General features: G+C 38.9%; 1 pseudogene; it reads right to left on the bottom strand.

Moving 5' to 3' along the window:
* LOC135207409 (nucleolar protein 58-like) overlaps positions 1-7114 on the bottom strand; it is a 7742-nt pseudogene extending 628 nt beyond the window's left edge.
* Positions 7115-14924: the final 7810 nt, after the last annotated feature.

The raw sequence follows: 14924 nt of genomic DNA on the forward strand, positions 1-14924 counted from the left end.
AACCGCTGTTCTGATTACGAGGCATAACCATCTTCGCAAATTGTGCCGAGTGTCTCTCACCAGTGCGATAATTAATGAGGTTCAGAATGATTTCAATATCAAATTCCTTCTATTGTTCTACTTGGAGAGGAATGTCTAGAAAAAACTGATTTCCTATGCTGCAATTTCCTGGATAACTCTTATTTCTTTCGGTTATTTCTTGTTTGTTTATTTGTATGGTGTTTTTACGTTGCAACTTGCATGAAACCAGTGGTTATTCAGCAACGGGACCAACGGCTTTACGTGACTTCCGAACAACGTCGAGAGTGAACTTCTATCAACAGAAATACACATATCTCACTCCTCAATGGAATGCCCGAGAATCGAACTCGCGGCCACTGAGGTGGCACCCCAACACCATACCGACCTTTGCAATAGTCTCTGTGAAACAATACCTAATAAAAGTGCCTCAATGGCGTGATTGGTATGGTCTTGGCCTGCCACCTCGGTGGCCGCCAGTTCGATTCTCGGGCATTCCGCTGAGGGGGTTAGAGATGTGTATTTCTGGTGATAGAAGTCCACTCTTGACGTGGTTCGGAAGTCACGTAAAGCCGTTAGTCCCGTTGCTAAATAACCACTAGTTCCATGCAACGTAAAACTACCATACAAACAAACAATACATAATACAAAAGCTATATACACACACACACACACACACACGCACACACACACACACACACACATATATATATATATTTTATATATTATTTATATATATATATATATATATATGTGTGTGTGTGTGTGGGTGTGTGTGTGTGTGTGTGTGTGTAAATTCTCGTGCCTACGTCCCAGATTTCAAGTTTAAAACACCCTTTCCACAGATCTATAACAATAAACTGATGAAAACCTGTTTCGATTCCATATCGACATATATGAAACCTTTCAGCAAATTACTACCTCCCTCTAATTTCCAACAGGGGCAATACTTAACGCAGTACTTGAACAAACACAAACGTGTCATTCATTCCTTCCTTCCTTTCTTTCTTCCCTCGTGTTGCTGCGGTGGTTACTGGCGCGCCAAGGGACCCAGACCTAAGACAAAGCCGGGCGCCACATTTCTACAAAGATCCACTGAACATGGCATCCAGGTACGTCTTGTGAAACAGCATATTGCCAATCCCTTACATCCTAGTGCCTAATTACTCCCCATTTTCCCAATTCAAACTCCTATATCAAAAGAACTCATCCCTTTGTTTCCTCTCACTGCCTCATGGCCGCATGCTTCCCCTTGTGTGATCGTCCCAGACAAATGAAGTCATTGCATACCTCAGTGAAACATTAAAGTTCCTTTTCCCCAGTGTTAGAGAACTGAATAATCGAAATCAGACAAGAAATCCTTTTTTCTTTTATCTTGTCTAATCTGGGATCCTTTTCCAGATTCCCTGAGTCACGTGTCAAGTCTGTCTGCCCGCAAGTGTTGCATTCCCGCAAGATTATGAAACCAGCTTTTACGAATTCCATTTTGAGCCAGCTATTATCCATTTGTGAGAGATATTATAAGTCGACGTGGGGACCAGTAGCATTTACTTAACCTTGGCTGCTAAGCAGCCTCTTGTAAATAAATAGCTGTAAAGTAATTGGCTGAGTTTCTGGCGACCTTTCCTCTAGAGTAAATTATCACTATAAATCCTTTTACGGTAAGTTCAAGTAAATTTCCTTTATTTTCCCTCAACTATTTCTGTTTATGTATCGTAGTTCTTTCAAGGCCAGGCTCATACGTGTGTATGTATATATATATATATATATATATATATATATATATATATATATATATATATTTAATATATACATCACATACATACACACACACACACACACACACACACTATATCTATATATATATATATATATATGTGTGTGTGTGTGTGTGTGTATATATAAAATATTTTTCAGAAAGTGCTTTTTTGAACTAATAATGCTTGAATGGAAGAATAACTCATATAAATGCATATATTTACAATTACATGTAGACACACACAAATATAATATATATATATATATATATATATATATATATATATATATATATATATATATATATGTGTGTGTGTGTGTGTGTGTGTGTGTGTGTGTGTCTGCATGTATGTGCAAATATATGCATTTATACGAGTTATTCTTGCATGCAAGCATTACATAAATTAATATTAGTTCATAGAGGCAGTTTATAAAAAAAAAAATGATGAATGTGGAAAGGTTCCGAAAAGAGCAGAGTATCTAAAATGAAATCGCAAATTTTATGAGAAAAATAACAAATCACGCGCCATGCAACTTACGGCTTTGGGAGTCTCGTCCATCATTGTTAAACTAAATAACGGGATTAGGCTTTTTTTTATTAACAGTAAAAAAAGGGAGAGGTGAAATTCCTGTAGGAAATGCATTAATGATTTAGGATCTCTCTTCATGTCCGACAAACGCGAACATGGAAGGCTTGTCAGGTTCTCGATATTCATTATGCGAGCTGTTTTCGGACTGCATAATTATTAAAGAAGAGTTTTTCTTTTTCTTATTCTTCTTTTTCTTCGTCTTCTTCTTCTTCTTCTTCTTCTTCCTCTTCCTCTTCGTCTTCTCCTTCTTCTTTCTCTTCTTCTTTTTCTTCGCCTTCTTTTCCTTCTTCGTCTTCCTCTTCTTCGTTTTCTACTTCTTCTTCTTCGTTTTCTTCTTCGTCTTCGTCTTCGTCTTCATAGAGTGAATCTGCGGTAAGAAAATTCTCTCAAACAGTGAATAATAAAAACCGCTGTTCTGATTACGAGGCTTAACCATCTTCGCAAATTGTGCCGAGCGTCGCTCACCAGTGTGATAATTAATGAGGTTCAGAATTATTTCAATATCAAATTCCTTCTATTGTTCTACTTGGAGAGGAATGTCTAGAGAAAACAGTGATTTTCTACGTTGCAATTTCATGAATAACTCTTATTTCTTTCGGTTATTTCTTGTTTGTTTATCTGTATGGTGTTTTTACGTTGCATGAAACCAGTGGTTATTCAGCAACGGGACCAACGGCTTTACGCGACTTCCGAACCACGTCGAGAGTGAACTTCTATCACCAGAAATATACATCTCTCACACCTCAATGGAATGCCCGAGAATCGAACTCGCGGCCACCGAGGTGGCACGCCCACACCATACCGACCACGGTTATTTCTTATTGAAGTTGGAGTTTGTGATGATGTCGGTTAGTTGAATTAGCAATACAAATAAAGTCATTTTTTCCATGTTAACATTTAAGAAATGAGGGCAGTTTTCGTATTTACATTTAACATTAAATCTAATAGTTATGAGGTATAATGTGTAATTGTGAAAATTCCAAAAGTAGGTGTATTAAAACGCACTACAGTATCTTTGCTGTCGACTCTGTCCAGAAGGGTTTTGAGCTGAAGATTGCAAGAAAGAAAGAAATTAAGAAAGAAAGAAATATGACTGAATATTTCTGACATGATGCACAAATGCATCTGGGAAAGATTAGGACATAACCAGATCTCACTTTGCACAATTAATTTGCGGCTTAAAATAAGACCGCCTGGCATCTAACCCAAAGAGAAGTAAGAATAAATTCAAGGTTGTTTTTTTTGTTTGGTGTTTTTACGTTGCATGGACCCAGTGGTTATTCAGCAACGGGACCAACGGCTTTACGTGACTTCCGAACCACATCGAGAGTGAACTTCTATCAACAGAAATACACATATCTCACTCCTCAATGGAATGCCCGAGAATCGAACTCGCGGCCACTGAGGTGGCACCCCAACACCATACCGACCACGCCACTGAGGCGTTAAGTCAAGCTTGTGCTTCTGATGTAAGAATAGTCACCCTATTTTGGAAACTTGATCAGGAAGATAAGATTGTCAGGCACATATTCAGCTCATCTCCGAAACTCCTCTGAAAGGCAAGGTAAACGATATAAGCACTACTTTCTCTATCTTTCTCAGGTACAGTATTTCATTTATTTTTATCTAATGCAGTGCATTAGTGTACTTAGTACTGTTACAATCATAATTTTCAGTCAGCACATATGTGCTTGTGTGTACGTACATTTCAACATTGCGTTAAGGCAGACTAAGCATTTCACACAGTTGCGTCTGGCAATGCAGAGATTAGCAATGAGTTGCTTCATAGGATCTATTGAATGGGATATTCATGAAATCCCTCAGTTTCATTACCTGTGTACCCAAGTTAAGAGTTATTAACCAAAGTTATGCTGAAAAAGTGTTCTTGTATACATGCGATCATCTTGAAGGAATTTTAAGTTTCATACATAATATTAGTGTTACCTTTTTTTTAGTACTCTTCTTGTTGGTGGAATAGTCTCTGTGAAACAATACTTAACAAAAGTACCTCAATGGCGTGATTGATATGGTCTTGGCCTGCCACCTCGATGGCCGACAGTTAGATTCTCGGGCATTCCGCTGAGGGGGTTAGAGATGTGTATTTCTGGTGATAGAAGTCCACTCTTGACGTGGTTCGGAAGTCACGTAAAGCCGTTGGTCCTGTTGCTGAATAACCACTAGTTCCATGCAACGTAAAACTACAAAACAAACAAACAATACATAATACAAAAACTATACACACACACACACACACACACACACACACACACACATATATATATATATATATATATATATATATAATATATATATATATATATATATAATATATATATATGTAAATTCTCGTGCCTACGTTCCAGATTTCAAGTTTAAAACACCCTTTCCACAGATCTATAACAATAAACTGATGAAAACCTGTTCCGATTCCATATCGACATATAAGAAACCTTTCAGCAAATTACTACCTCCCTCTAATTTCCAACAGGGGCAATACTTAACGCAGTACTTGAACAAACACAAACGTGTCATTCATTCCTTCCTTCCTCCTTTCCTCTCCCGTGTTGCTGTGGTGGTAAGTAAAGACATCATAAGAAATCCACAGCCAGCGTGGATTTAATCTCCGTGTATCTATTCATTACGTTTATTACCTCTTCATTCCTCCCATTTTCTGACCCCTCGCTCCACATAATGGCCCATTTCCTCACTTTTATTCAGTATTGCCGAGGTGTCTTCCCCTCCTCCCTCGTCACTTCTCTCTTTCGCTTTCCTCCCCTCGTCAGATCCATCCACTGCGCTCTTTGCTACTCCTCTCATTCCTTTTTCCTTTTGAAAGGCTTCGCTCTCTCTCTCTCTCTCTCTCTCTCTCTCAACACGAACTCTTTATGGAGCAAAGGTCCGTGCAGGAATACAACTCTCTCTCTTAATACGAACTCTTTGTGGAGCAAAGGTCCGTGCAGGAATACAACTCTCTCTCTCTCTCTCTCTCTCAATACGATCTCTTTATGAAACAAAGGTCCGTGCAGGAATACAACTCTCTCTCTTAATACGAACTTTTTATGGAGCAAGGGTCCGTGCTGGAATACAACTCTCTCTCTCTCTCTTAACACGAACTCTTTATGGAGCAAGGGTCCAAGAAGGAGTACAACTCTCTCGTTGTAACAAAAAGAGCTACTCTCTCTCTCTCTCTTCACTGACATACGCGCACACACTCGCACTCTCTCACTTCAGCCACTAACAATAAAAACTGAAGTCCTACTGAAGTTCAGAAACCACTTGAAATCATAAGCATATCTTGATTATCGTGGTATATACATACATAAGAAGTTCTACGAATCTTGTAGTAATATAAACATAAATTGAATAAGTGCTTACGAATCTAGTTAGTATTATTAGAAATTAATAAGAAGTGCGGTACGAATCTCGTAGTAATATACATAATAATAAGTGCTACGAATCTCGTAGTATTATATATATAATAATAAGTGCTACGAATCTCGTAGTATTATATACGTAATAATTAGTGCTACGAGTCTCGTAGTATACGTAATTACGTACTACGAATCTCGTACTATCACATCATAATAAGTGCTATGAATCTCGTAGTATTATATAAATAATGATAAGTGCTACGAATCCCGTAGTAGTATATACATAATAAGTACTACGAATCTCGTAGTAGTATATACATAATAAGTACTACGAATCTCGAAGTATCATATACATAATAATAAGTGCTACGAATCTCGTAGTATCATATACATAATAATAAGTGCTACGAATCTCGTAGTATATACACAATAATGAATGCTACGAATCTCGTACTTATTATACATATCACGGCATTGACAGAGGACAATTGATGAGAGCGTGTGACTCGTCCTGAATAGAGCTATTATCACAGGCACACACCCTTAACTCTGGAGGAGTTCGGCTCCACCTACCCGTTTCTATACAAAGGTTATGGGACATTAACCGTAAGCGACTGAAAGCTACGCGAATGTAATCAGCGACATATAATTTATCGGTATATAATCTATGAACTTCCAAGTTGGGATTCAGTTTGCTTCTGTAAGTAACATATTTAGTTGCTGAAGTTGGTCTATTTCTAATTGATGATACGATGTCGTCTAGTGGGTCAATTTGGTCATTAAAGGTTAGGGAATTTTGAATAAATCTGTACCCAGGGGAATCTGCATCCCTACACATTCCATATACAATATGAAAAGGCTCATCCATAACAGGGTCAGACAACTTTGACATAAGAAAACGTTTCCGTTTTTTGGCCACAATGAATTTCGCTGGGGGTATCCCAGACTAAACCAAACACAAATCTGTACAGGTATTTACCCTCACATCTAGCAAACTTTTGACTAAGTGATTGTAATTACTTATTGGTTTTTGTAATACATTTGTTAACCATGTTTCCGACCCATAAAACAAGGATGAAGTCGCCGCTGCTTCAAAACTTTCTTCTTAAAATAGAATGGCATCTTGGTATTCGTGTTACAAAATATTGAGAACTTGTTTAAGGTTGATTGCCAGTTAGGCTGATGTAAAGAGAGGCAAGTTTTCAACTTCCCGTCATCTGTGAACCAAGTTCCCAGATAGAGATAATGGTCACAGTAACTCACAGTTTGACCTTGAGCTGTTATTGGCAACTGGTCACCTACATTCTTGTTTATCACGAAAAATTTGCTCTTCTTACCATTAAGCTGCATGCCATATTCATTACAGTAGTTCATCATAATGTCAAATTTTTTAATACACATTTCTCGAGAAGTGGCAACAATCACTGTGTCATCCATCAACAAAAGCACATGTAAACTACCCAAAAAAACCATCGACTGGAATTGCATCTTTTAACATCCTAACCATTTTATCCATATAAATGACAAACAGTAAACAACTAGTGGGGGCTCCCTGCCGAACACCGACAGAGCTTTCGATCACAGCTGTTCTTAAAACATTTTTAGTGTTACTGTATCATCTCTTGAATTGCAGACAACATTCTTTTCCACATCCTAGTTCCTTCAAATAACTTATCATTTTTCTCCGGGGAACTCGATCATAACTTTACTGAAATCTACAAACATTATATACAGTTTTTTCTCTTGAAGATAGCCAAATCTATTAAACAGTCTTAATGACAATATTTGTTCTATACATCCTCTTTTCCTCTGTGCTCCAGCTTGACACTTATCTATACTGAACCATAATTTCAGTCTATTTAATAACAATATGTCATATATCTTACCTACAGTATCCATGATACTTATACCTCTATAATTCCCACAATCCATTCTGTTTCCAGATTTAAAAAGTACAACAAGTTTACTGTATTTCCCATGATAATAAATAATTTAAATTCAAGAACAAAGCATTAAACATGGCCAAGAAAAACATCAGCCACAAGGCGGGCAGGCGAACGAACAATCCAGGGCACAGGCCACAGAAGCTCTTATTCATATTCACGTCTTTCCGAGCCTCGTCCAGCTCTTGTGGGGTAAAAGGGTCGTCAAGAACAGGGATGTAGGGGGCGTCATCAAAAAGCACTTACACCTTCACTTTGATTATCATTATTACCTGGGTTTAAAAGTGATTCGAAATGAGTCTTGAATTTGCCGTCGTCTGGTTGCAATGTATTTGCCTCTAATATCTGTCCTTCCAGTCTATAGCTCTCCAGATTGCTTTAGAATCGTTAGACTCAAGTAAACGCTCCCATCTAGGTTTTGTTACATCCCAATCAACACTTCTGCCCTTCACGTTACATTTTTCGGCAACTCTCCTGATCGTCTCTAAGCCTTCACTCATTATAGTTTCTATGTGGCCCCTGCTTATATTAGTCACATCAGGAGGTTGAATCTGACTCATGCACTGTACAAATTTATCAATATCAACATTGTTATGTGAAATAGTTTTTTTAATCAACCGATTATTATCATATTTTATATAAGATAGTCCTAAATTTTCTGCTCTTTCTAATAAAAATTTAAATGACAGATTTTTGACACCTGTGGCAAGCACCACACTTAAAGGGGCGTGATCAGACCCCCGTATGCCTTGATGCACTTCCAAACTTTCTAACAACCGAATACATTCTCCTGACATTATACACAAATCCAATTCTGATACCCATTCTCTCTTTCTATATGACAAATTTCCACCCATTTCTTTCCCCTTATATGAAAGATGATTCACCACAACCAACGATCTATGGTTACAAATGTCCAGAAGCTTCCGTCCATTGTTATTAACGTGATTATCTTGAATATTCTTAAATACATAAGGAACACCGTCTTTATTGACAATACTTGGATAGCCTACACGGGAATTAAAATCTCCCATAACAACTATTTGTTCATAATTGTTCATCACAGACTCCAGATTACCAAATTGCAATACATCAAAGTAAGGAGAATCCTGTGGTGTAATGTATACACCACCGAGAAAGACACCTGGCCAACAAGACAACTGAACCCAAATTTGGCCTTCACAATCAAGCTTTACGTTTGTTATCAATCTCATGATGTTGCTTTTAACCAACAAAAGTACGCCACCCCTATGTTTGCCTTTCCGAGAAGGGTTGTGATATAAACAAAAACCTGGCACACTCAAATTACTTACTAATTTCGCTTCTAAAAGCCACACAATATCGTAATTCAAAACAAAACGAAAAATATCAGGATCCTGCAATTTATCTCTCACACCCGCAACATTCCAGGAACATATTTTTATTTCATTTTTCCAAGGACTAGAAAAAATTTACAATATATTTATCAATAACTACATTGTCTCGAAGAAGAACACGATTTTTCCAGTCGTACCTAATATTAGTACCAGCATTTTCTGGCTTACTCTTCTCTTCTCGTTCTCTCTCTCTAAGTCGAGCCATCTCCTTCCTTACTGCTGGATGTAGGTCCTTCTTGATGAATATTCTAGCAAAAGGTCCGTCACAGTTCTTCAGATTTTTTGCTTTCTCCAAGATATGGTTCCGTTGTTGCTGGTTGTTAAGCACGACAAGAATGGGCTTCTATTACGTCGATCGTTCTCCTTTCCAAGACGTCTTATCTGCCACTTTTCCGGCTCCATTACCCATGTCGTCTGCATAGCCAGTTGCCTCGATCACCTTCCTAACCTTGGCAGCATCGTCGTCTCCGATCTCGTCGCTGTTCTCTGATAACCCAGTTACAACAATATTTCTGCTTCTTTCTCTTGCATCAACTGCTTCTAAAAACCTTTGCTGCTGGCTTATAACCTTGAAAGCTTCGTCCAGTCGGGCTGAGAGATCCTTAACCTCTTGTTTAACTGCCTTTACTTCACTGATTTCGCCTCTGAGTAGCTTCAACTCATCCAGTATCTCGGTATTGGATGGCTCTTGATTTCTACTGGCATTAATCATTGTGCTTAAAGCTTCTTTCAACTGAGGATTGGTAAGTTTGCTTAACTGGTGTTGTGATAATGCTGTCACGGACTCCACACTGTCATAAGTAGGCATTTTTCCTGAATTTCAGCACTAGGCCCAGTGCTTAAACTCGAGTTTATTAAGCAGCGTTGTCAAGGACGCGAGGCGTTGCTATGGCTACTGCGCATGCGCAAAAAATCTAGAAACTGAACCGGGGGGGGGTGGGGGGCGTTGTAGCATGAATTTCAAAATTTTTCTCCTCAAATTACGGCTAAGTCCAATATAGACTAAACTGCTTTCTCACGTCTAAACAACCACTGTACATTCATGCATTCGGAAATAGGTTTCAATGCTTACAGAACCTTGTAATTTCCTTCAAATCTCGACAGAACATCAGAGCTTCCTTAGCCTGTTTGTTTATGTCCCAAACGCCATCTCGTACTATCATATACATAATAAGTACTATGAATCTCGTAGTATTATATAAATAATGATAAGTGCTACGAATCTCGTAGTAGTATATACATATTAAGTACTACGAATCTCGTAGTATCATACACATAATAATAAGTGCTACGAATCTCGAAGTATCATATACATAATAATAAGTGCTACGAATCTCGTAGTATATTCACAATAATGAATGCTACGAATCTCGTACTTATATACATATTAACGCATGAAACTTCAGCAAAAATAATCTGATACGACGTAACAATGATTGAAATTTATCCACCTGGCGTTACAGCTTCGTAAGTCATCGGCACCGACGACTTAAAAAGAGATACGGTGATGAAAGTGGCCTTAGAATAGATCACGAAAAAGTAAGACTTCTTGTTATCACATACTAACAAATTCAGCCAGGGGTCAGCTTTTAGCAAAAAGCCTTCGGTCTTCTTCAAGTCTTGGAGTTCCTCTCTTTCAGCCGTCCCCTTTCTAGAAAGTCTAGTAGTCTTTTAAATATGCTATTTTCGAAGACCCTCCCTCCCCTCTTTTTTTTCAACCCATCATCCTCTATGTCTCCACCTACTTACAGTACTCTCTCTCTCTCCTCTGCACCTCCTCCTCTACCAGTCTTTCTACGCCTTTCACATCTCCCTTCACCCTTCCCCCCCTCCTCCTTCCTTCCTTCCTTCCTTCCCCCAAGCTACTTCTCCCCCCCCAACCCAACTTATTCCTCAACTTCGAGCCATTGTGCATTAATCCACTGAAATATAAACGCGAGTCTTAACCAACAATATGGTCGGGGTAAACTGCTATTGTTAGGGCCTGACCTCGCCTAGGGCGCTGTCTCCTACCGAACAATGGTAGTTCCGCCCTCTCCACTTAGTGAAAAAACGAAGAAAAAAAAAAAGAGAGAGCGAGAGAGAAAAAAAGCGACTCGCGACCAACTAGTATACCACCGGTTTTCCTGGCTAAATAAAATTTAAAGTGCCATCGCCCACGTTTTTGTCTAGGGAAAGCTACGGAGGTTGTTTTCTTATTCTATAATAACAGAAGTGTTGACTTGATCGCTTTTCACTTCTCTGTGGGATGCAAAATTGTGTGTTTGTACATCTCTCACACCTCAATGGAATGCCCGTAAATCGAACTTGCGGCCACCGAGGTGGTACGCCAGCACCATACCGACCACGCCACTGAGGCACTGTGGCCCACAAAAATACGATTAAAGCAGATATTTAGGACGACTGATTTTCATTCTGAACTTCAAGTAAAACTTGTAAATAAATAGACTGATTTTCATTCTGAACTTCAAGTAAAACTTGTAAATAAATAGACTGATTTTCATTCTGAACTTCAAGTAAAACTTGTAAATAAATAGACTGATTTTCATTCTGAACTTCAAGTAAAACTTGTAAATAAATAGACTGATTTTCATTCTGAACTTCAACTAAAACTTGTAAATAAATAGACAGATTTTCATTCTGAACTTCAACTAAAACTTGTAAATAAATAGACTGATTTTCATTCTGAACTTCAACTAAAACTTGTAAATAAATAGACTGATTTTCATTCTGAACTTCAAGTAAAACTTGTAAATAAATAGACTGATTTTCATTCTGAACTTCAACTAAAAGTTGTATTTTCTTTTTCAACACTTTATACACAGTTCCCTCTGATCCCTTTACTCCACTGACCGAGTGGGGCTAAAACGCCAATTTGGGATCATTTGAAGTCTAGACATAAATCCTCTTAAATATTTGAATATTTAGTGAAGACTCAAATAAGAGCTGATGGGAAAATCCTAATGTGCCGCATACGGCAGGGATTTTTTTTTTTAAATCAAACCTCGAGTGATTAAAACTCTGATTCATTTTTCTTCAATTCTGAGTCATGTCTGTATGAGTTAATTTTTAGAGTATCTACCGAGAGCGGAGTTTCCTCTCTTACCAGGGCCTTAATGAGGCTTCATCTCAGTGATCTCACCGTTCCTTTTATTACAATATTGCCCTCTATCTCCTTATGGTCATATTACTAAATCCACAAGGTAGTAATTTGGTTACGAGTCATCATTTTGTGCTACACTTCTGCTATCTAGGGTTTTATAGTAGATTCACATCAGCCGTCCATTTGATGTCTGGGCCAGTCCCTTACGACGCTCCTGATTGGCTGTTGCTAAGCCAATGACAGGGCTGGAAACTCTGTCTCTTGAGAGAGTTCACATAGGCAGGATGTATGTTTCATCTCTCCTGAGGTATACGTCTTTCAAGACAGGTGGAACATACATCCTGCCTATGTGAACTCTCGAGAGAGACTGAGAGTTTCCAGCCCTGTGATTGGCTTATCAACAGCGACTCAGGAGCGTCGTAAGGGATTGGCCTAGACATCATATGCACTATTGATGTGAATCTATACTATAGCTGTCAAACCCACTAGCCAAAACGTCTTTCGTAAATCTAATAGCCATTTAAGGATAGTTAAGAGTCATGCATATAATTTTTGAACAATCGTCAACATAACTTGAGTACACATTCTACTGAGGCGATCTACTTTGAAAGTTAAATAAATGGTATTGTAATTTCTTCTCAACTTAATCCCTGGTAGGGTTGCTATTTTTACTGAGCCTTTTACAGGTATTTTTGTCTCAAATACTCCCTTTGTCTCTCCATCTCTTAGCAGCCTTTCTCTCCCTAGTATCATAAATCACGGATGATTACACTAGGCCGATACGGATGATGGCCAAATATCTCTAGACTGAACATTTCATCTGCTTTGTGATCATAATCAATACCTACATTCCCTCCCTCCCTCTTTCTCCCTCGGCCTCTGTAATGTCGATACAGCAGCACCTTTCCTTAATATCTCGTTGATTTGTGACGGCTCATAATAGACGTAAACAAGCCGGTTGGCTCCACTCCGGGAAGTGGGGATGAAGCGGGCGGGAGCAAGGAGTAGCCTGGGTGGAGGATGTATCCCGGCGCATTGTCGACTTCTATTGTTCTCCCTAACTCTTAATGCACTGGCGTTTATCACCGGCGGTTTTGTAAAGCGGCCAACCACAGACTTGTGAACTCCTTTAAGGAGAGCTTGCTTCTTCTTCTTCTTCTTCTTCTTCTCCCTCTATTCTACTTCTTCTTCTTCTTGAAGAAGTCTTTGTTGACCCTCTCCTCGTTAAGTCCAGACGGATGTCCTAAAGCTGTTTGATAAGCATCGGTCTCTCTTTAAAGGGCACGGAATAACCGTCTCTCTCTCTCTCTCTCTCTCTCTCTCTCTCTCTCTCTCTCTCTCTCTCGACATAGTTTGGATTTCAATAAAGCACATTAATCTAGCTCTCAGTGCGCTTTGCGCGCGAATGAGTAACGTTCATGACTTCAGTAAGTATAATGATTATCAATGGCTTCTCTTCATCAATGGTATTTCCGTGAATATACCACATTTCTCTCTCTCTCTCTCTCTCTCTCTCTCTCTCTCTCTCTCTCTCTCTCTGCCTGTCACGTACAAGCCTATCTTGATATTGCGACAAGCAACAACGACGAGCGACGCATTTTTCAAAAACACGAGAGCGCATTTGCATTGTTACTCGTTTGACGCCTCATATAAATCTGAATTGTTTCTTGTTCCCGGAAAAGTGGTCCGTGCTGCTGCAACGCTCCTAAACGAACGGACAGAACAAAGAAAACTGAAAATAATAAAAAAAAGAGAATCAACAAAAGAGTAAACAATGGCATTCTCTGGAAAGGGCTTCCTTAAAAATGTTATTTCTCGGCGATAACGGAAGTAAAAGAGATTTTTTTTTTTTTACCCCCTCCAGATAAAAATGGTTTAGTATATTCGTTAAGACTGCAGGAATTCTTAACCGTAGCTCCAACACAAATTGTCTTTACTGTTGGCGATACAAAGAGAGCGTTTCCCTGAAAGCCATAGAGGTCTGGAGCTTGTTGGAGTTGGGACAACGTTCAGGATAATGGATTTCGTAAAATGCGTCCACTACCGGTCACAAAGGATGTTCCCGGGAAGTGCAAACGGAATATTCGCATGGTGGACTTCTTACGTGCAGGACCCCACAACTAATATACTCTGAAAACCAACATATTTTCGGAAGTAATAATATCACAGCTATGATAATATCGACAATGATATCAGGAATAGTAATTTTCAATCAGGGTAAATCAGTATATTAAAAATATATATCTGTCTAATTTTCGAGATCGTATATAGCAATACAAGTAATACGGACTAAAGGCCCCCACACACTGAACGATTGCCTGAACGACTGTCTGAACGATTGTCGTTATCGACCCACTATTCATACAGTATGAACGATCTCCGCACCGATTTCAGTCTGAACAAAGATTTTGTCTCGAGAAGACATGGCATCATCTCTAGAAGAGACGCGCGCGATAGCGTTATACCGGCAGACAAACCCATACATTGAACGATCTGTGTATGACAGACATAAGTCGCAAGCCAGCAAGCTGGTCGTGACAGATTCCCGCTGAGATCGTTCAGTCACGAAGCTCCGCCCACTTTTGCATTCAGACAAGCCCATACACTGTTTTTGCGAACGATACAGACAGTCGTTCAGACAATCGTTCAGTGTATGGGAGCCTTACGATTTTAGCTTGAAAAACTCGCCAAATTTCAATCAATACAAGACACTTAAACAAGCCTATGCTGTAACATCGCTCTCTCTCTTAAATGTCTTAAAATTC

The sequence above is a fragment of the Macrobrachium nipponense genome, chromosome 32, assembly GCF_015104395.2.
Source record: "Macrobrachium nipponense isolate FS-2020 chromosome 32, ASM1510439v2, whole genome shotgun sequence".
NCBI classification, from domain to species: domain Eukaryota; kingdom Metazoa; phylum Arthropoda; class Malacostraca; order Decapoda; family Palaemonidae; genus Macrobrachium; species Macrobrachium nipponense.